At 47.5% G+C, this 19,932-nt stretch overlaps 1 protein-coding gene across 5 annotated transcripts in view; it reads right to left on the bottom strand.

Moving 5' to 3' along the window:
• The window catches only part of Sema6a (semaphorin 6A), a 113,297-nt gene that overhangs the window by 64,597 nt on the left and 28,768 nt on the right, over nucleotides 1–19,932 (bottom strand). The window contains exon 1 of one of the 5 annotated variants that reach the window (XM_048334379.1): nucleotides 15,326–16,024. The exons of the other annotated variants lie outside the window; for them this stretch is intronic. The gene's annotated coding sequence lies outside the window, so the exon portion shown is untranslated. Of the gene's footprint in view, nucleotides 1–15,325; nucleotides 16,025–19,932 lie in introns of those variants that run through there. 5 annotated transcript variants of the gene reach the window in all.

The raw sequence follows: 19,932 nt of genomic DNA on the forward strand, positions 1-19,932 counted from the left end.
TTGCAAGAATAAGTCAGAGAGTAGGAATTGTGCAGAGAGAGTTACCTAGTCTTAATTTCCTCTGCCCTCTGAGTAGTGAGAACAACAAGTGGCCAGATACTTCTCCTTGCACAAAACCAACAAGAAGCTGGGTGCTGGTGGCTCAAGCCTATGATCCCAGAGGATTGCAGTCGAAAAGTCCATGAGACTCTAAACCAGCAAAAAAGATGGAAGTGGAGCTGTGGCTCAAGTGATAGAGCGCTAGCCTTGAGTACAAATACTTGGGGACAGCTCCCAGGACTCCCCCCTCCCCAATCAACCAGAAAAGGCTTCCATGCAATAAGTGTGCTCACAAAGCAGATATAATTTTAGCATCGGGGGTGTCTGGCTCCCCTGGGGGTACTATGGCCCCAGCAGGCTCTGCCCTGAGTAAGGTCCACCGCCCTCCACAGCCCACTGATGCCGTTTAGATGCCCGTGATTCCTCCAGTGTAATGCCCATGGCAGCTACGGCCACCAGCTCTCCCCCACCCCCAGTGGAATCGCCTGGCCATGGCCCTTGTAAAGGTGGGCAGGACCTGAGAGGCAAATGACCACACAGGCAGACCCTCTGCTTCCTTGTGCTCCTGAATGCAAGTTCCAAACTCCCTTGGTGAAGTTCAGGAACTAACACGTCAAGGAGGAACTTGGATTTCTGGAATATTCTGAGTGGATGGCCAGGAGGTGCTCCTACATTCAGTACACCACCCACCCTAGTCTTTCCACCAGTAGCTGGGGGGGAGGGGGGGCAGAGGCGCCGTGTGAATCAATTTTAACTCAGAGATAAAATGGAGGCAAATGGTTCCTAGCAGACAACCTGGACACAAGGTTAATTACCAGAGCCCAAATTATCTGCAGGGAAGATGGCGCACGGGTCTCACCAATTAACCCTTAAATCAAAAATAAAAAAATCACAATTCCCATAATTAATAGCACAGCCAGGCCATCGCTATAATTATAATCTCTGCCAGGGACCAGAATCAGCAAAGTGAAATTATCCAATAAGCTTGAGTGTGGCAGGAAGCAACGAAACTCAAGTGTGGAGGGTCAGAGAAAGGAGAAGGGATAAATCAGACAAAGAGAGAGAGAGAGAGAGAGAGAGAGAGAGAGAGAGAGAGAGAATGCCCAGGTAGATCACCAGTAGAGCACAGGGTCGTGAGGACTCAGCAGCCTTTCTTTGGGGTCCAGGGAACCAGGGGGTACCCCCTTTTTATCCAGGCTCTCCAGGGTGAGAGCTAGAGAGATGGCACACCCAGATGGAGAAGGTATAGCAAAGGGGAGCAGGCATGAATAACATTTCCAAAAAAGATATTCCCCAGGTTCACTGTGAATAAAAGGCGAAGGCAGCTTAATTTTCCTCTCAAACAAGTCACATTCTTTCAGTTCGCTTCACACAGTCTTCATCTCTCCAAAGCTCCCTCCCTCACACGGCAGTACATTTCAAGGCTAAGGAGAGTTGTTATCAATAATACTCCCATTCGTTGAAAGGAACATTACTTTGGTAGCTCATGGATTCAGGAGTTACCAGCAAGAACACGAGATGAGGCAGCACGTAGATGGGGGTAGGCGTTGGAAAATGTTATTTTTCAATATTCAGTACCACACAGGAACTGCCTTTGGGAGTGGCTGGCTTTGAGTCGCCCAGTCACTGGCTCATTCGGTGTAGAAATGCTTGAGTTTGGAACGTGTGCAGGCGAGGTGTGTTTGTAGCATGTGCTCAGTCAGTGAGAAGCATGGCAGCCTTGGCTCTGCCAGGGGTGGGGGACAGGGGGAGCATTGCTTTTACAGAGCTTGGAGGCAAGGACAGAAGACAGGCAGATGATGATGGATGCAAATATAATAATACCAAGAGGATTAGAAAGCCGGGCATGGTGGTGAATGGCTGTGATACCAGCATGACCTCCTGACAGGAGGCTGACCCTGCTTGCAGAGCACACACCGGATTGTCCATTTCCCTCCATGCTATGTGCAATCATCTTACTCTAGCCCAGTTCTATCTAGGCAACTGCAGCGACTACGTAGTCTTCGTTCAATGTCGTCTTCGCACAGCCACCTATGGGCTTTTACAAATGTTGGACGTCATCATATCGCCTCCCCCCAATCCCTTGGCTTCTTATTGCATTCAAAACAAATTAGCCCCTCCCTCCCTCAACCCAGGCACAAAACGTGTCGCCTGCTTGCTGACGGTGTCATTCTCTGTCCAACCCTGCTCAGCCCGTCCTCATTAGTCTGCTCAAAGGCACAAGAGTTTCCAATCTGGCTGTTAAGGAGCTGCTGCTCCCTCGGTTTGGGAAATTCTGCCAGGGAGTTCACTGCCCTCCCAGGCAGCAAAGATCCCTCCAAACAGCCCAACACCCTTTTGTGTTTCCCATTGTTTCATTCTCGGTGCTTCCAGTTGATCATCTTTCACATGCATGTCCTTACTTGCTGTTTTGTATTTGTCTCTACCAGGGATGTAAAATCCACCTGGGCGAGTTTGTGTTCATCACCATGTCCCCTAGAACCTTCTAGAACAAAGCCTTGTGCAGACCTAGAAAGCACTCCTTGAGTGATGAATGAGCCTTGCTTCAGACCATTTTTGGCATGAACACCAGGGAAGAAGAGGTGGTAGGAGCAAGGGCTGGCGTCTCCAGAGATCTGAAGAGAAATCTAGAAGAGGATAGTGAGGATGGAACACCGGCCAATGGGTAGGAACCATGAAGAAATGGCGTCTGTTCCAAACCTCCAGACCAGGAGGGATTTTTCTAGCCGCCACAGGGACACGGTATGGCCTGGCTACCCCAAGGGATGGGGAGGCAAAGTACTGTCCTGGGACTCAGACATCGCATGCAGCACTAGACAGCACTGAGGTCCCAGTTGGGGGGTGGGGCGCCTTGGATCCCCTCACGAGTCTTTCCTCCCACACCCTGGAGATGGCCCAGGACCACATGTGTCCAGCCAGTCCTGCTGTGGACTTCACACCCTTCCGGCAGCTGCGTCTGCAGAGCTGTGCTGATGAAATGCAGTGCCTCGTGGGATCTGAGGCCAGGCCCCCCCCCCCCCCCCAGCTTCCCAGCTGTACCGTGTGCAAGGAACAAGGTGACAAGGACAGGGCCAGAAGCACTGGCACTCACAGGGGCTCCTCGGGCACAGGGATATGCATGGTCCACACCGTCTGCCCTCATTTCACCCTGCAGGGCCCAGGGATCACAGGGACACGAGGGGGGGGGGGGGCAAGTTCTGGTTGTATGGCCTCCCTGGAAATGTCAGCCATTGGCTTGCTCCTCACGCTCAATTGCCAATGACAATCCCAGGAGTGGACTTAACTCTGCTCTTGTCTCCAGTCCCTTGGCGGGGTGGGGGGGGGGGGGAACTCGTAACTTTCTCCTGACACCACACCAGTTGGGCCAGCCGGCAGCAGACGACATACAGATGTAGCTGGCTGTCTGCAGGGCGAAGGGCCCCGGGAACACCGGTCTGGGCGATTGGTGGCACTGTGGGCTCTGCCACAGCCCTGGTCTTATCCTGCCACCCGTCTGGCTTTGGAAGGGAGAGCACTCTTATTCTTCTCCATTGTTAACTTGGAGAGGTTTGGTTTCTTTGGGGGAATATCAGACCCTTGGGCCAATCCATCTGGAGAAGGTACAAGAGATGGGGCTCTGGCTAGAAAGTTCCACCCACCCCGATGTCTGGGCTTAAATCAGATCTCCAATGGAGGATGTGTGTGAAGGGTGAGACTTGGATGGAGCCAGAAAGAGATCAACTTTGCTTTGGAGAAAATAATCTAAAGCATACTTCCCTTCTGTTAACCTTCATCGAGATCAGTTTACTGCTTGTCACGGGAAAAAAATACAGAGCATATATGTGCACGCGCGTGCGTGTGCATACACATGTGTGCAAAATCCTTGTTCCCTCGGCAACACTCCATATATCTAAATGTGTCTGTTACCTATGTGTTGATTTTTATTTGAGTAACTTTGACTATGTCGTTTTTCTTTGGTATGGGTTTGTTCAGGGCTACCACTCGAGCCATAGCTCTGCTTCTGGTTTTCTGGTGGTTAATCGCGGAGATAAAGAATCTAATAGACTTTCCTGCCCAGGCTGGCTTTGAACCACGATCCTCAGATCTCAGCCTTCCGAGTAGCTAGGATGTCAGGTGCGAGCCACCGGCGCCCAGCTGGCTTTGAGAATTGTTAAATTTCAGCGCGTTGCGTCTCATAGTGATAGCAAAAGTGACTGTTTTGATTCATGAAAATGGAGAGGCAAGCCAAGATTGACGGGTTTCTTTCAAGAAGGGTTGTGCAGATTTGCATTCTGGAGTATAATCAGCTGGTAATAGCGGCTCTGAGGGAAGGCGAGGGGTCCCATATGGGAACGGCTTCTTTTTATGTGCACGCTTTCATGTTATTTTTTTAAATATAATTCTCCTGCATGTGTGTCTTTTTTTTTTAGAACAAAACCAGTTATTACTTCATTTTAAAAAATAAAAATAAAAACTACTGTCTCCAGGGGCAAACCTGGAACTTTAGCCTAGTGATACTTGCCAATTCTCACCATTATTTCCCAATGTTCTGCCAACACTAGCGGACAGGGCCGGGAACATGTGTAAGCACTAGTCACGTGATGAATATTTATGGTGGCCGATGGTATGGCACAAAATCACATGGGCCATGAGGCTAGCTGCCTGACGTAACTGGCTTTCAAAAAAGAAAAAAAGAAGGCTATTCAAGAAGGCAGGCCACAACAAATCAACAAATGTCCATTACAGTTGTGTGTGTGTGTATGTATGTGTGCGAGTGTGTGTGTGTGTATGTGAAGAGGAGCTGTGAGCTAGCTTTCCCTTCTCTCCTCATTAACCCATATATTCCACATGCACACCCCTGGGTGACAGAAAGGGACCAAGTCTACTTCTTCCTTCTTGGGAGGGGGGGGTCCTGTTTGCTCTTCAGGGCAGAGTGTAGGGCACCCACTCTGAAGTTACGTCTCCTCCCTGGGGGTGGGGGCGGGGTCATCTGATTCTCCTTGGGTCTCACTGGAGTGAGAGGCAGTGGTTTCCAATTCCAATCTCAACTTCAACTGGAACCTGGGAAGTAAACAGTGCCTACTGGGATGTGCCTGTCTGCTCATGCTCTCTGTCTCTCTGTCTTTGTCTCTGTCTGTCTGTCTGTCTGTCTGTCTCTCTCTCTCTCTCTCACACACACACGTAGGTGGCTCTCTCCCTAACCAAACACACATACTGTGAAGACCAGCCAGCGGTTCCCAAACTTGTCTGCCCATCATAGACAACACGAAGGACACCTGGGTCCCATACCATACCCAGAGATGATATCTTTACTGGCTCGGAGGTGGGGAGCAGGGAGTGGGGTGGCCTGGACCTTGGAAATTCCAGTGCACCCCCAGGTGGTCTCATCTATGATAGGAATTGCACAGGCCATAACACTTCCAGCTGCCAGGCCAGGGACAGGCCGGCTGGACTCCGTCAGATCAGCTCTGGTACCAACTTCATGACGTGCATTTCATGTCCACCATACCCCCACACACTTACAAATATAATTTAATCCACAGAAATTACAGGGAGCCACCCAGAAGGTTCTTTTCCAGTGTGAGACTAGCAGAGTATTTCTGCTTCCAAGACAGACAGGGTTGAAGGAAAGCAGTCTCCATTCACCCCGTCCTCCCCCCCCACACCATCTGCCAGGGAGAGGTGGCCCCAGGAGCCCCACCTTTGGGATCACCCCTCTAGGCCTTATCAACCATGCCTTTCTCTGCAGCTCTGCACCCCCATCACCTGGGAAATATAAATTTTGATTACTGATTGCTGCATTGTTAGCAACCGACTCTCCATCAGGCGTTGGTCAGTGGTGTCAGACCAGACTTAATTATATCAGCTAAAGAGAAAAGTAACTCCGTGAAAACTCGGATTCCCAATTAAAGCCGCACAGAATATCTGCCTGGCCCCTGTGGTGATCTCCCATTCATAATCCTTCCCCTGTTATTCGTATTATATTCTTTTCCTCATTACCAGCCCAGAGATCTGAGGCTTGGGTTCCCTTGCAAGAATTCATAAATATCAAGAGGGCAACAGTCAAATCGTACACAAAAATAAAAATCCCGAACCATCTCCCCATTGAAAACCAAAATAATTACACAGTTCCCATTAGTAATAGCTATGTTAGGGCTAAAGACATCATTCTACCTAACAATTTACCTCACAGGTCCCAAAGCTCTTATCGAAAGTATATGATCACACACACACACACACACAAACACACACACACACTTTTTAGAAGGTGTTGATATCCATTAGAAGTCAGATGTTCTATACTTTCTCTTTGCTATCTTTTTAAGAACAAAGGAAATATTTTTCTAGTAATGCAAGAAAAAAAAGCTTTGGTTGAAGACCTGAGCACCAGGTACTCTCTCTTCACTCTTCATCTTGTTTCTCCCTGTGGTTTGCTTGTTGTTCCTTCCAACAATGTCTGCCAGCCTACCAGGCTGGACATGTTTCCTGGGATGCGTTTAGCATCTCCGAGTCAAAATGGGCCTTAGTTGCGTTTGAAGTCTGAGTTTGTTGAGCATGCCGGAGGTCCTCAAATTCCTCCAGCAGGAGAGGTCTCTGCTTTCGGGAGCAAATATTCTAGGAGGTTCTACCTGTTTTCTGCCATCAACAGCCAAGTGGCTTAGCTATTGACGCTCCTGAAGCCCAGGCTCCTCCCCTTTACCCAGCTGGTCAAGCCCCCAGGCTCCTCCCCTTTACCCAGCTGGTCAAGCCCCCAGGCTCCTCCCCTTTACCCGGCTGGCATGTGGGTGCCAACCCCCAGCCTAGAAAGAGCCATTAACAAACGTGGTTTATGTGCTCCTTCCAAGGCCCATGGATCCCAGGTTGGCATTTGGAAAGTTCTAGAATGGCCGCCCTAGCATCAAGCATTTTGAGTTTTTATTTATGTGTTTCCTACACCTTGATTCTTGAAAGCCCTGGCTTACTCCAGCTTCGTTTTTGTTGTTGTTGTTGCTTTGTTTTCTTTTAGTTTTGCTCTGTTCCCCAAATCTCACAAACACAGCCATCTGTGTTTGAACCCGACCTGGCTACATTTTGTGGCTTCTCGAAGAAGAATCTTAGGCAGCTATCAAACTTCATGGGAAGTTACGCGATTCCTTTAGGGGAAGGAATGGCCTATACTACTGGCTCAGCCACCCACTGTGGTGCCAGAAGGAAGGTGGCGTTGGCTGGCAGACAGAGCAGGGGCAAAAGCAACACTCAGGACTCTCTCCCTAGAATCTTCTCCCCAAGACGTTAGTCCGGAACCTCACTTTTCCTACCCAGCCATTGCCCATCCTTATGTTTCTACCCTAGACTTCAAATAATCTGTCCCCCAAACAAGATCGAATGGGCAGACATTAAGCTGAGTTTAGAAGGACTCTCTTCTTGGATTTTCTTTCCTTCCCTTTGTGTTGTGCACGGCTCTTTCTCAGGCTAGGGCTTGAAGGTTTATTTCTCCTCCCCTCAACACAGTTTTGCCAATGATTTTTTTCTCTCCAGATCTCACTTCTCTATCTCATTCCTTTTGCTGCCTTCAACACTCTACAAACGTTACCTCCTCAGGAACATCCTCCTTGACTGCTGCTATCAGCAAAGCTCTATGGTCTCTCTCCTTTCTTCCAGAGGACCCAAAAGGAATGGTGCCCTCATAGTCAAGTTGTTATTATTCATTTACCTAAATTCTGTCCACACCCCTTGTGGGTAAGCTTGGCACGGGCACACAAGTGCCTGATGGGAAAAGAAATGGATCTGTGGGTAGTCTCATATGCAATCTTTGTTCACGATGTGTGTCGATATAGTACAAAAATTTAAAAAAAATGAATAAGTAAAAAGGAAGAATGCTATCCACTGTTATGTCTAGACTTTGCCAGAAAGGCTTAGATTTGCTCCGCTAGCTCAATCTGTAATGGATTGGTCCTTGTGACGTCATTAGCATAGAATGTACCAGAATCCTGACTTTAAAGGCTGCAGAACCAGCTGGCTTCAGAAACCCAATTACCTCCATGCTGGGGTGACACGGATGTGCGTAGCTGGACACCTCTGCCCCCTTTACAAGGAAGCAACCGCTATCTGCAGCAGAGTAAATTTTGCGTTCCCCCAAGTTCTGTATTATTAAATCTGTGCCCTTGATATTGCATTAGACTAGATATTTCATTCAATTATATGGACAATGAAATAAGAACTGAGGAAGATTTAGCTGGCCCAGAATCCTCCTGAGTGTGAAAAGATGATGATATTTATTTTATCTACTCCTGACAATAAAGTTTAGACTGTTACTTAAAGCTCCTACCAGGGAAAACAGATTAATTCTTCACAGTCATGCTCAACGTAAAACATCTTTTTGTCTGAACTTTAAAAAAAAAAAAAGAAAGTGAATGTTTTGGCTCTAAAAAGAGATAAATAAATGGATGGCGCTGGCTTCTCTAAAAATCTTGGCTAAGGAAAAATTGAACATAGCCAAAAGACAAATATGGCCAAATTAAACAAATGGATTAGGGCTGGCTACACCAATTTGTGTTTCAATGCAAGAAAATACATGTGGGGAAGTATTTCCCACATAAATACTGTCAGAAAGAGATTGTCTCCCAAGGAGTCATGGGAAGGTGAGAAATTCGTTTCCATCTTACTCCAGAAAGCTAGTGTGCAATGAAAAAGGGCTGGTACCATAGTGTCAGCCTCTGATTTATATATACTTTCCTCAAGAACACTTTTTTTTGTGGTCCAATAATCATTTAAGTTTTTCCTGTCAGACAAGTTAGTTCTAGTAAAGTTTTATTATTAGTCTTAGGCTTTCAGCGTTAACTGCTTGGTGTGAAGGCCAGTCAGGAAGTGATTTAGTTAAACGCCAACCTTACAAGACACAAACCTTTAGATAGGATTAAATGTTAACATAGAAACAGCACTACACCAGTGGATCTGGAAACCCAAAGTCCAGCTGGGGTGTCATTAATATAATACTCAAATGTAAATAGCACGCAGCGAGGGCTCTTTGTGAGAACCAAGACGCAGCTGAGATACAGAGAGAAGGGGAGAGGGTGAAGAGGGACAAGGAGGAACAAAAGGGGGGTAGGAAGAAAGGAAGGGAGGGAGGGAGGGAAGGAAGGAAGGAAGGAAGGAAGGAAGGAAGGAAGGAAGGAAGGAAGGAGAAAGATGAACAGGAGGAAGGGAGGGGAGGGAAGGGGAAAGAAGGGGGAAGGGAAAGAGGCAGTTTAGGTTTCTCTTTAATTAACAGCTTCTTGGGAAGATGTAAGTTGTAGATAAATTTTCCTTTAGGTCGTATCTTTTAAGTGAATCTAGTTATACAGCAATTGACAGCTCTCCAGGATCACCAGAGTTAAACACCTAATCAGCAAATGTGTGACCCTGTCTGCACTTAGCTTCCTCTTCCTTTCTTCATTTCCTTAACAACTGGACAGTGTGTTGTGTGTGGGGGGGGGGGGGCGCATTAGCTGAGCAATTCTTTCTCATCTTCCAACTTCATCCTTTGAAACCAGAAGTGAATAGCAAGCCACAGCCCACAGCCTGCTAAGTTTCTCACCTGAGAACACAGGGTGTGTTTCTGGGCATGTCTGGGAAGTCTAACCACACAGACCCCGTGCCCGCCCCCCCACCCCCCCAGCTCACCTGCAGTGACAATACCAAGCTGACGGAAAAGTCCCAGTTGATTATCAGGAAAGCCAGTTCGAGTAAATTAACTTAATGGAACTGATAACCTTGCGGGTACTGAAAGTGACTGGACTCCAATATCCACTCAGGTAATGAGCATGCACTGGCCCAGGCTGAAGGAGGCACCATGATTTTCCCCCACCAGAAGCCTTCCCGCCCCTAAATTAGACAGAAAGCACCATGGCCAACACACTTCCAAAAGGCAAAGGACAAAGAAACCCCCAACGACATGGCTACATTCCAGATGTTGCAGCTGCACAAGTGTATCACACAGCCAGCGTATTCTAGGGACTGCATGGTTGTGTCATAGCTGGGAAACTAGCATCAACAATGATGGCATGTAGGACATCTCAAGGGCGTCAGAATCTTAGGTCTCAAACCGAGCAAGAATAAGAAGCTACCAGGAGGGCTAAGAGAGCTGGTTAAGTGTCAATAGTGCTTGACTACACATTTTACATTTTTCAACCCATTTTAGCATCTTGAGACACAGAGAGAATGACTGTAAAAGTAAACATTGCGACAGTGATTTCTAAATCTGCGTTTCCTCTTTGAGAGAGGTTTCTGTTTGCTTTCTTATTAATTAGAAGGCAGTATAATTCAGAGTGGGTGCAGGTACAGCCGTTCAAACTAAGATGCTGTTAAATCTTAAATATCCTTTAGGAATGACCACTGTTTGTATTCATTCTATTGTAAAAGTCACCACGGCTTCTCATAATTGGCTAAAGAGAATCTGTATGTGGGTAGTTGTACAATTCCAATACTGTAGGATTGCCACATTATACATGGTCTCGATTTTTTAATATGCATTTTTCTTTTTGTCTCACTGAGGTATTATGGATTTCATCTTCAGGCAGTTAGAAAGATAATGTTCCTTTCTTTCCATGTTCTCACCAGGAGCCTATGTGTTCTGGGAGCTTTAAAAAAAAATGATAACTCAGCTGCTCCCTACTGTGTTAAGATGGGAATTTGGCTTCCCAGATGTGTTTCGGGTTTCCAGAAGGACATAGAATCTGGTAAACTTCCCCTGACCCCCCAAGGGAGTGGGGAAATATCTTAGAAGCTTGACTCATTCTTTCAAACAAGATTCAGAGTGGATCTTTGAGGGAATTTCTTTTCTTTTCTTTTCTTTTTTAAAGTATAATCTTACTGAAAGCCTTTTGGACTTTAAGGGCTAAACACCCATAGCTCCATAAAGTTTGTCTCTTTAGGAATAAGCCACTGTAGAGGTTGCAAATGTGGCCTAGTGGTAGAGTGCTTGCCTCATATACATGAAGCCCTGGGTTCGATTCCTCAGCACCACGTATATAGAAAAGGCCAGAAGGGGTGCTGTGGCTCAAGTGGCAGAGTGCTAGCCTTGAGCAAAAAGAAGCCAGGGACTTAGGCCTTGAGTTCAAGTCCCAAGACTGGCCAAAAAAAAAAAAAAAAAAAAAAAAAGAAATGAGCCCCTGGAAACAAATAAATATCCAGTGACCAGCTACCTGCTTACCTTTACATCAAGTGGTATATTTCTAGAACTCTCTCTGCCCAAAGGGATTCAGGGCAAAATAATATTTGTTTGTTATATTCTGGCAAAGTAGTATTTATTTATGTGTCTGTCAGCTCAGATCTAGCTCTTGAGGCCCAATGACTCATAGTCTGGTGGAGCACCCCGAGGTCCAGGCTGCTATTACCTCCCTTTTATAGGTGAGAGGATGTCCTCAGGTCCCCCATTAACTAAAGAGGGGGGAAACTGGGGTTTGAACCTGGGACTGACGGACTCCAAAGCCCACACTCTTAACTACCATGTTTACAGACCTTCTAATCAGCCATCTCCCTAGTCTTAAAGTCACTAAGCATTTATTTATTTAACAAGTGCCCGCCAGTCTACCCTGGGCACTGCAGAGTGCGGCGGGCAGGGGCCAGTACACACCTTGCACAACCCAATCTCGTGAAGCCATGATGCTGATTGGTCCTTCCAGTGTGGGGCTGTTAGTGCCTACAATGCTCATTGGCCCTTTCCAGCATGGGAATGTTCGGACTCATGGTGCTGACTGGTCCTTCCGGCACTGGAATGTCCAGACCCACGATGCTGATTGGCCCTTCCAGTGCAGGAATGTTAGGACCTACATGTTGGTTGGTGTCTCTGAGATATGTGAGTCCCTCTGGATGGTAGAATTCAGATGCATGGGCTCGAATGACCTCTGGCAAATAAATACCCTCCTGTCCTTCCCAAGGCATTGCTAAGGCCCCAACCCGGTGGCTGAAGGCCTCCCCTGGCTCCCAGAGCTTTGCTGTTATTTTGAATGTGGTGGCTCTGAGAGCTCTGGCTTTTCTCATGTTGTCACCAGCAGCCAGTTGTTAAAGTATCATTAACAGAGACCCAGACAGAGATGACAGGTGTAAACAGTGTATAATTTATGATGTGGGGATCGGGTTTCTCCACGCCCTGAGCAACTGCCCATGGGCTAGCCTCACCTGGGCTTTCCTCTGAGCTGTCTGTGCCTGCCATTCTCTTTTGTAGCATTATTTGAACACATTTGCTGGCGAGAGGGGACATCCACCTTCCCTGGGGTGGGATGGGGGAGGGGTGCGGCTGCCTTTCCACCCAGTGCTGGAGGTGGGGGTAATGTCTTCTGGCTTCACCCAGAGACTTTGGCACAGAAGGGTTGGGGGCGGGAGGACCACTGTTCCCAGGGGTGGATTCCCTTCTCCGTCTTTTCACTGGGACCTCTTTGGCTGCCCTCTTACATTTTTCAGTGCTGACATGTTTCAGGAAAACTTGGACTAAGTGGGGGTACTTGGGGAGGGCACTCTGATTGAAATGATTTCCTGGAGAAACTGAACATGGATTAGGGAGCCCTGATTATGGGAAAGTTTATCAGCATACTTTTCTAGAAAGCAGACGGCCCCGCCTGGGGGAAAACAAGGAAGACAACACCTAGGATTCTATACCCAACTCCCGCTTCAAATTCTTCCAGCCCTCTTCTTGTCCAGCCCGTGTCCCTGGGCCCCTGCCCCCCTCTCTCCCACGGCCATAGCCATCCCCGGAGGGGGGGGGTTGCTGGGCCCCATTACACCACCCTTCCTCTGCTGGTTTAGTTTTCTTCCAATTCACTGACATTCCACACACATTCCTTCTCTTGAAGGCTGCACTTTTCTTCATTATCCAACACATGCAAGGGTAGCCGTGACCTGAATGTATTGACTTCCTCCCCTCACTCCCCTCCAAAGCCTTTTTCCTCCTGTGATTCCCTCAGAACTACTCTCAAAAGCCTCCCGAGGGGGAGGCATAGTGGGGCACACTCTGTAATCCCCAATACTTGAGAGGCACAGACACAGCAGGAGGATCTCAGTTGGAGGCTGACCAGTAAAGCAAGGGGGACTCCATCTAAAAAAACACAACCCCCAAAGGACTAGGGCAGAGCGCCTGCCTGCTAAACACAAGGCCTTGAGTTCACTCAAGGGTGGGGGGCAGCCATCAGACACAGTCCCCAACCAAAAAGCATTTTCTTAGTGAGCTCTGTCCATTCTTCAACAACTAGCGGTCCTTCCCTCCTGTCCAGCTTTGGTGCTGCCATTTTGTTTGGCCAGAGCTCACTCATGCAGTGTAAGCCAAGCCTCTCTGACCATCACTGCTTCCCTACAATGTGCCAATCTCCCCCAGAGGCCCCCAGGCCTGGTCCAGCCCACCTTCACCAGCTGCCCGCCCAATGATCTCCTAGTCCTCAGTAGCCTTACAGTGACTTCTGGTTGCTACTTCCTAGAGAACTCCAGTGTCACCAGCTCAGGGACTGGCTCTGGCCCTTGCTTCCTGTCCAGTGCTCCCTGCTGTCTCCTTTCACCATGGTACTAGCTGTGAGGGAGAACAGGTCTAGGTGTCCACAGATGAACAGACTGCCTCCCCCTGGACTGTGTGCCCTGACATCTCCCATCATGCCTTTCTGCTGAACACCCAGGGCTCTGGGCAGTGTCAGGGGGCATTGTCCCTGAGTTTATGAATGCAAATAGGAAGACTTTATACTGTGATGACAGAAGGCTTTTCTACACAGACTACTGAAACCTAACTCACGAAATTCCCATGGAAAAAATTCCAGTTTCAGGCTTTCTGACAATTGAAATACCAGAAAAGGGTATTTATTCATCCTTGCTCCTGTGGAAGTAAATTTAGCCACTTAGCCTCAGGGAGAAAGACATTTGCCATAATATTGGGCACAGTTGACATAGGGGCTATGACTAGAGTCACAGGAGGGGAAGGTGGAGGGAGAGAGAGAGGGAAGGGAGGAAGGAAGGAAGGAAGGAAGGAAGGAAAGAAGGAAGGAAGGAAGGAAGGAAAAAAAAAGAAGGAAGGAAGCAAGCAAGCAAGCTGGAGACGGAGTTCACAGAACAACCCTGAAGGAAACAGCAAATGGGACAACAGAGGTGACCAGGAAGGTCAGCGGGCTAGGGAGACATGGGGTACAGGTGTTATGTCCATGTAAGCCCCATGCTGGCTTTACCACAGGTTAGAGGACTGGAAGGACCTGGAGGAAATGGTTGTGAGCTTGTACAAGTGTACATACTGGCATGTACTCTTTGGGTTTTAAACGACTGGAAGCCATAGTAGAGGCTGTTCACTATTCACCTGACCTCACAGTCACCCAGAAATACAGGGTGACTGGGTTGATGGTGGTTCAAATACTAGCCAGGAATGTAGATGGTTGGCAGGCAGGCTGACTCCAATGGGAAAGATGACCTAACCGCCTTCTGTCAAGATTACAGGGGTCAAGAACCCCAGGATCCAGACACACCCAGAAAAATGGAGCTGAAGCTATTCGGAGAGAGAGACAATAGAGGGCAAATGTCCAGCTTAGGTATTTATTTAGGTGGATAGTTTTATTCATTTTGAAGACAAGGTCTCACTATGGAACCCAGGCTGACTTTGTGATCATGATGTTCCTACCGCAGCCTCCTTAGAGCTGGAATTACAGGTGTATGCCACCATACTTGGCCTGCCTGTCCTCTCTCCCCTTTCTCTCCATCATATCCAGTCCTGTGCAAGTTAAGTCCTCTACCATCACAGTCCAACTTTTAAATACCCCATATCATAACCCTCAGCACAGCACCTGTGCTTAAGAGACTCCAAATACCAATGACTTTGTAAAAACATATTATGGCTCTTGTCTCCATTTCTGTTTCCCTTATCATCCAGGGACTGCTTACAAAGCAAGGTTCTTCTATGGCTCCCAAAAGCATGCAAACATACTTGCTGGTCTTTAGGCATCGCCACTTTTGTTTTTTAATCACTAAAAAAGGAACAGCCACACACACTTAAAACACAGCTGTCCAGATCATTCAATCACCTCCATCTCCTTCACCCACACCAAAGATTTCAGATAAAGACGCCCACCAGACTGGACTTGTGTTTAACCCCAGCTCGGGTCTACCTGCGAGGAACTTGATTTTCTTGTACAAGAACCGCCAGTTAGGGAAAGAAAACAAGTGTGAGGCACCGAGGTGAAGAGAGGCAGTGAATTATCAGCAACGCCCCCCCCCCCCCCCGTTTCCACCTCCTCCCTGCTGGACTAGATTGGTCCTTGGGTCCCATTTCTAAGAGCGATTGGAATTTGATTGCAGTGAGGAAGAGCTGAGTCCATTGTCTACTTACAAATAAACCAAAGACTCCTCTCTGTCAGCATTAGGATTCCTGCTTGGCTGGTTTTAAATAGCCGAGACTGCCCAGACATTTGCCACCAGCTCTGAGAAGAAAGAGACATTGTACGGGGGACACAGCCGTGGGAAGGCCAGCCACACCGGGGTGGACTTTGACCAATCAAAGTCTCACTGTACATCTCACACAGGGTGGACCTGAACAGGAAGGATAAAAAAAAAAAAAGAAAGAATTCCCCAAGTACCGCCTTGTGGGGAAGACATCATGGCCATAAAATTGTGAAAGTCACGCTGGCAGGCAAACTACCACAAACACTAACAACAAACGGCCATATGCTTATCGAGGTTGGACCACAAAGAAAGGCCCCGATCTTCCAGCAAGCACCTTGGCAACCGTCCCAGGTCTTGCAAAGCCTGATGTGCCGGGGCTCCTTCAGGTACCCCATTGTCCGCCCAGGATTCTCTCTGCAGTCGGGAACAGCCACACAAAGCCAGCGCCTCTGAATGGCCGAAAGGCTTTTTATTCAAACCTCGTGGTTTTTCTTTCTTTCTTTTTTAAATCAACCCAACGGGTGCTGCTTTTGTGCCCAGCAAAGGCACAACTTTGCTAGCTCCACGTTCAAGACTGGTCGGCTCTTAGGAGAGGCACAATGGGCCGCGTGTTCACATGTGCGAACAAAATGGCAGCCAGGGGCAGCTCCAACAGCAGCAAGAGGGGGTGTCCCCCCCTCCCCCGCACTGCATGCACGCAGACACCCTTGCACACGCAAACACATGCACAGGCCTGCCGATGGCAAAACAGAACCGTAGTCATAAAAGATAAACACAGAAAGGTGAAGTGGGGCCCAGAGGGACCCGTAAACATGACAAGCTGTCCCTGTCAGTTCTAGACTTGTCCCAAGATGAACTTAATGAAGGAACAAGTCCTTCAGTGGCTCCCCATACCTCTCCCTTCTGGGAAAGCATCTCCCAGAAGCCACACACACTGCTGGGGAGTGGTCTTTGGGGACTAGGGACAGGTTGGGAGCAGCCTCCTTTGGGGCGTGAACTCCCAACATCACCATTTTCCAAGTGTGTGACTTAGGGAAGAAATACCTTTATTCGTATTCAGCCATGGGAGTATCTCATGCCTGGAATCCGGCTTCTCAGGGGGCTGAGATCAAAGGACTGTGGCTCCTCACCAGCTCAGGGAAGGACTCTTTCTCTTCAATGAACAGCCAAAAAGCTGGAAATGGAGCTACAGCTCAAGTAGTAGAGGGCTAGCCTTGAGCTAAACCAAACTCAAGGACAGCATGCAGGTCCTGAGTTCAAGCCCCAGGACTAGCACAAAGGGAATGGAAGAATGATGGAGGTAATAGTAACCTGAACTTTTAGGATGTAAACTTTTTTTTTTTTTGGCCAGTCCTGGGCCTTGGACTCAGGGCCTGAGCACTGTCCCTGGCTTCTTCCCGCTCAAGGCTAGCACTCTGCCACTTGAGCCACAGCGCCGCTTCTGGCCGTTTTCTGTATATGTGGTGCTGGGGAATCGAACCTAGGGCCTCGTGTATCCGAGGCAGGCACTCTTGCCACGAGGCTATATCCCCAGCCCACGGATGTAAACTTTTAGGATCGCTGCTAATGTAGGATGGGTGATGGTGAGCACTTTGAAAACAGTCCATTTTCATCTTCTTAGGAATTTAAATAACCACAGTAAGCAGGCAGGATCGAGGGGTGCACACACAGAAAAGGTTTAATATATTTATCTGCTCCTAAAAGCTCAGAAGACGCTTTGTATGGACGGTGCTTGTGAACTCTGCACATAAATGCTATGTACCAGATCGGCTCACGGACTCCATGGATTGAGTTTTTGTTTTTTTTTTTTCATTTTTTGTTTTCCAATATTGGTAATGGGGGCTCTGTGATCCTTTAAAAGCATCGTTTTCCTTAAAAATAATTTGTTGATGGGCATTTAATCCCCCCTTGCAGGAGCAGTGGGGGCTAAGATGAGCAGCCACTCAGTCTCCTGAGCTGTCAAAGGCACGCGCGTGGAAGTGAAGTGACCCTGGGGTACCGGGTAACGAATCACCCCCAGTCCCTTCATACCCCTCTTGTCTGGAGCTCTCAGAGCACTGTGATTCTGGGCATCTGCTCAGGAATGGTTCTGAGTAGAGGTGTGACAGGTGTGCTTCGACTCTTCTTATCGGCTACCTCGTTTGCAATGTGTATCTCCCGGAATCTATTTCAGTACCTGCTTTCCATATGCGCACATGAATTATATACAAGATACATAAATAAGTAAACGTAATAGACAAAGCTAAGTAAGGTCCACCATGACCATCTTAAACCTCTTCATGCCAGCCTCCCCCACAGTAAGCACACCTCATTACCATGCATGGCTGGGAGATTTTCTAGAATTTTCTTTGCCTTTTGAAGTACTGGGATTTGAACTGGAGGCCTAGTGCTTGCTTAAGCAGGGTGCTCTACCACTGGAGTGATGCCCCAGCCTCCTTTCTGGAAATTTTAATTTGGTGTGTTTGCTAAACAACTATCTTTTGTTGTAATATAACCTTGGAGATGACCGTATCTTTCCCACCGGAAATCATTCACAGAGGTTAATAAGACATTTAAACTACAATCAAGTAAGGTTTACTTCATTGCATATTAAGTGTTCCATTAGTTTAATTTAATGTTTAAAATATCTATCCTTACATAACACAACTTCAGACTTCCACATCTGGTATTTCCAATAAACACCCTTCCTTTCTTCCTTCTTTCTTCCCTGTTCTTCCCTCCCTCTCTCCATGTGCATCAGTATAATATTTCTATAATTTGTCTAATGCTTTAAAATAATTCGTGTAACACCGACAACTGCGTGGCTTCACTTAAATGTGTACCGATTTATCCTGGCACCTCTGGCACATTGAAAACCTGACAAACTTCCTTCAGCAACTTGATTTTTTAACACCATTCCCCTCACATGTAGAAAATCAGATTCAATTATTTTTCCGGGGTTTTAAAGTCTGGGTCCTTTGTATTTAGTTACTATTTCACTTCTGGTCTGCACACCGACTGGCATTTGGCAAGCTGTAATCTATTACTTTATCTGATTGATTTGTATCGACCAGGATGCATTCTTGGGAGTTTACTAGCCTGCTTTATTTTCCTATTACTTTTACTTTCCATTCCAAGTTCATTTCATCTTATTCACTTTCCTGTGCTCAACTTCATAACTTCCATGAAACTCCTTTTTTTTAACTATATAAATTCTCATTTATAAGCTAGATCGGTTTGCTTTAGCTAATGAGATAGGATTCAAGTCATATTTTCAAAGTATGCAGTTATTATCACACTAGGAGAAACCATTATGCAATTAGAAAAAATCACCCATCATCCTGCTTTTGATTCAAAATCATTTGAAATTCCCCTTTCAAAGTAGCTGAGTAGGGGTTGAGGTGTGGCTGAGTTCAAACCCCAGCACTACCAACAATAAATAAGAACTAAACACAGGTGGTAAATAAACAGTACAATGGTCCTGCAGATCAAACAACTCTGTGATCCCTTCAGCCTCAATCTGAAGCATGCCAGGCCTGTGCATTGTCTCTGCCATGGGTATTAGAAATCTGTCTCTGGGCGAAATCCTCCTTTAGTTCACCAAGATTGCCCAGTGTAGATCTCATTGGGTATCCCTCCTCCTGGGAGAGCTTGGGCCTGGCTTGTCCTCTGACACCCAGAAGGAAGAACTGCCCCCATTCATTCTCCTCAGGCATCACAATATCTCTACCAGAATCACGGCACAGAAGGATAAAGGGGTGGGTAGGGTGGTTGTTTGTGATCAGGCACCCCTTATATTTTATACACACTGCTTTGCATTACGTAGGTGTTAGGGGAGAGACAAGGAGTGACAGAGACAGAGAGACAGACAGACAGAGACAGAGACAGAGAGCTAAATTCGGCCTGAGCAGTCGCTGCTCGCTCAGTGTCTTCCTTTGAGTTCATTCTCCTCTGACGGGCCGCAGCACCTGCCCGCAACTTCCTCTACTTTGGGTTGGCATCTCTGGGCACCGAGGTGGCAGCACCTTTTTGCACGGTTGAAAGCAGATGGGGGAAATCCTGGTGTAAAACATCTTTTCCATTCACCATCCAGAATCAGTGTGGAAGCGCTGGACCCCCTTCCCCGGACAACAAAACTCACCATGGTGATGGCATCAAGATGACGTCATAGAGGACGTGCAGGGAGGGCTGCTCGGCGTGCCCGATACTGTACTGTATCTAGGACAGGGGTGCAAAACACGGTGTCTTTCTCAGACGGCAGACACTTGACAACACTCATGAGGACCAGGGTGAGGGGCGGAGGGGGGACTTACAGACTGTCCCCATGACACAGAACCATCCACATGCCTAGTGCCTTCCACACAGCCATCTGGCAAAGTCAAATGAGCACCTCAGGCCTTTCTCTCTAAAGGATTTTACCATGGGGGGGGAGGGGAGAAAATTAACATACTATTATTATTATTACTTATTATTTTTTAAATTTTTTTAGTAACTGTTAGCCTTCAATGGCACGTGAAAGCAATGTTCTAAAAGGAAGCCACCCCAGAAACCGGCGTGACAGAATAAAGGGTTAAT

Source organism: Perognathus longimembris, chromosome 25 (assembly GCF_023159225.1).
Source record: "Perognathus longimembris pacificus isolate PPM17 chromosome 25, ASM2315922v1, whole genome shotgun sequence".
NCBI lineage: Eukaryota > Metazoa > Chordata > Mammalia > Rodentia > Heteromyidae > Perognathus > Perognathus longimembris.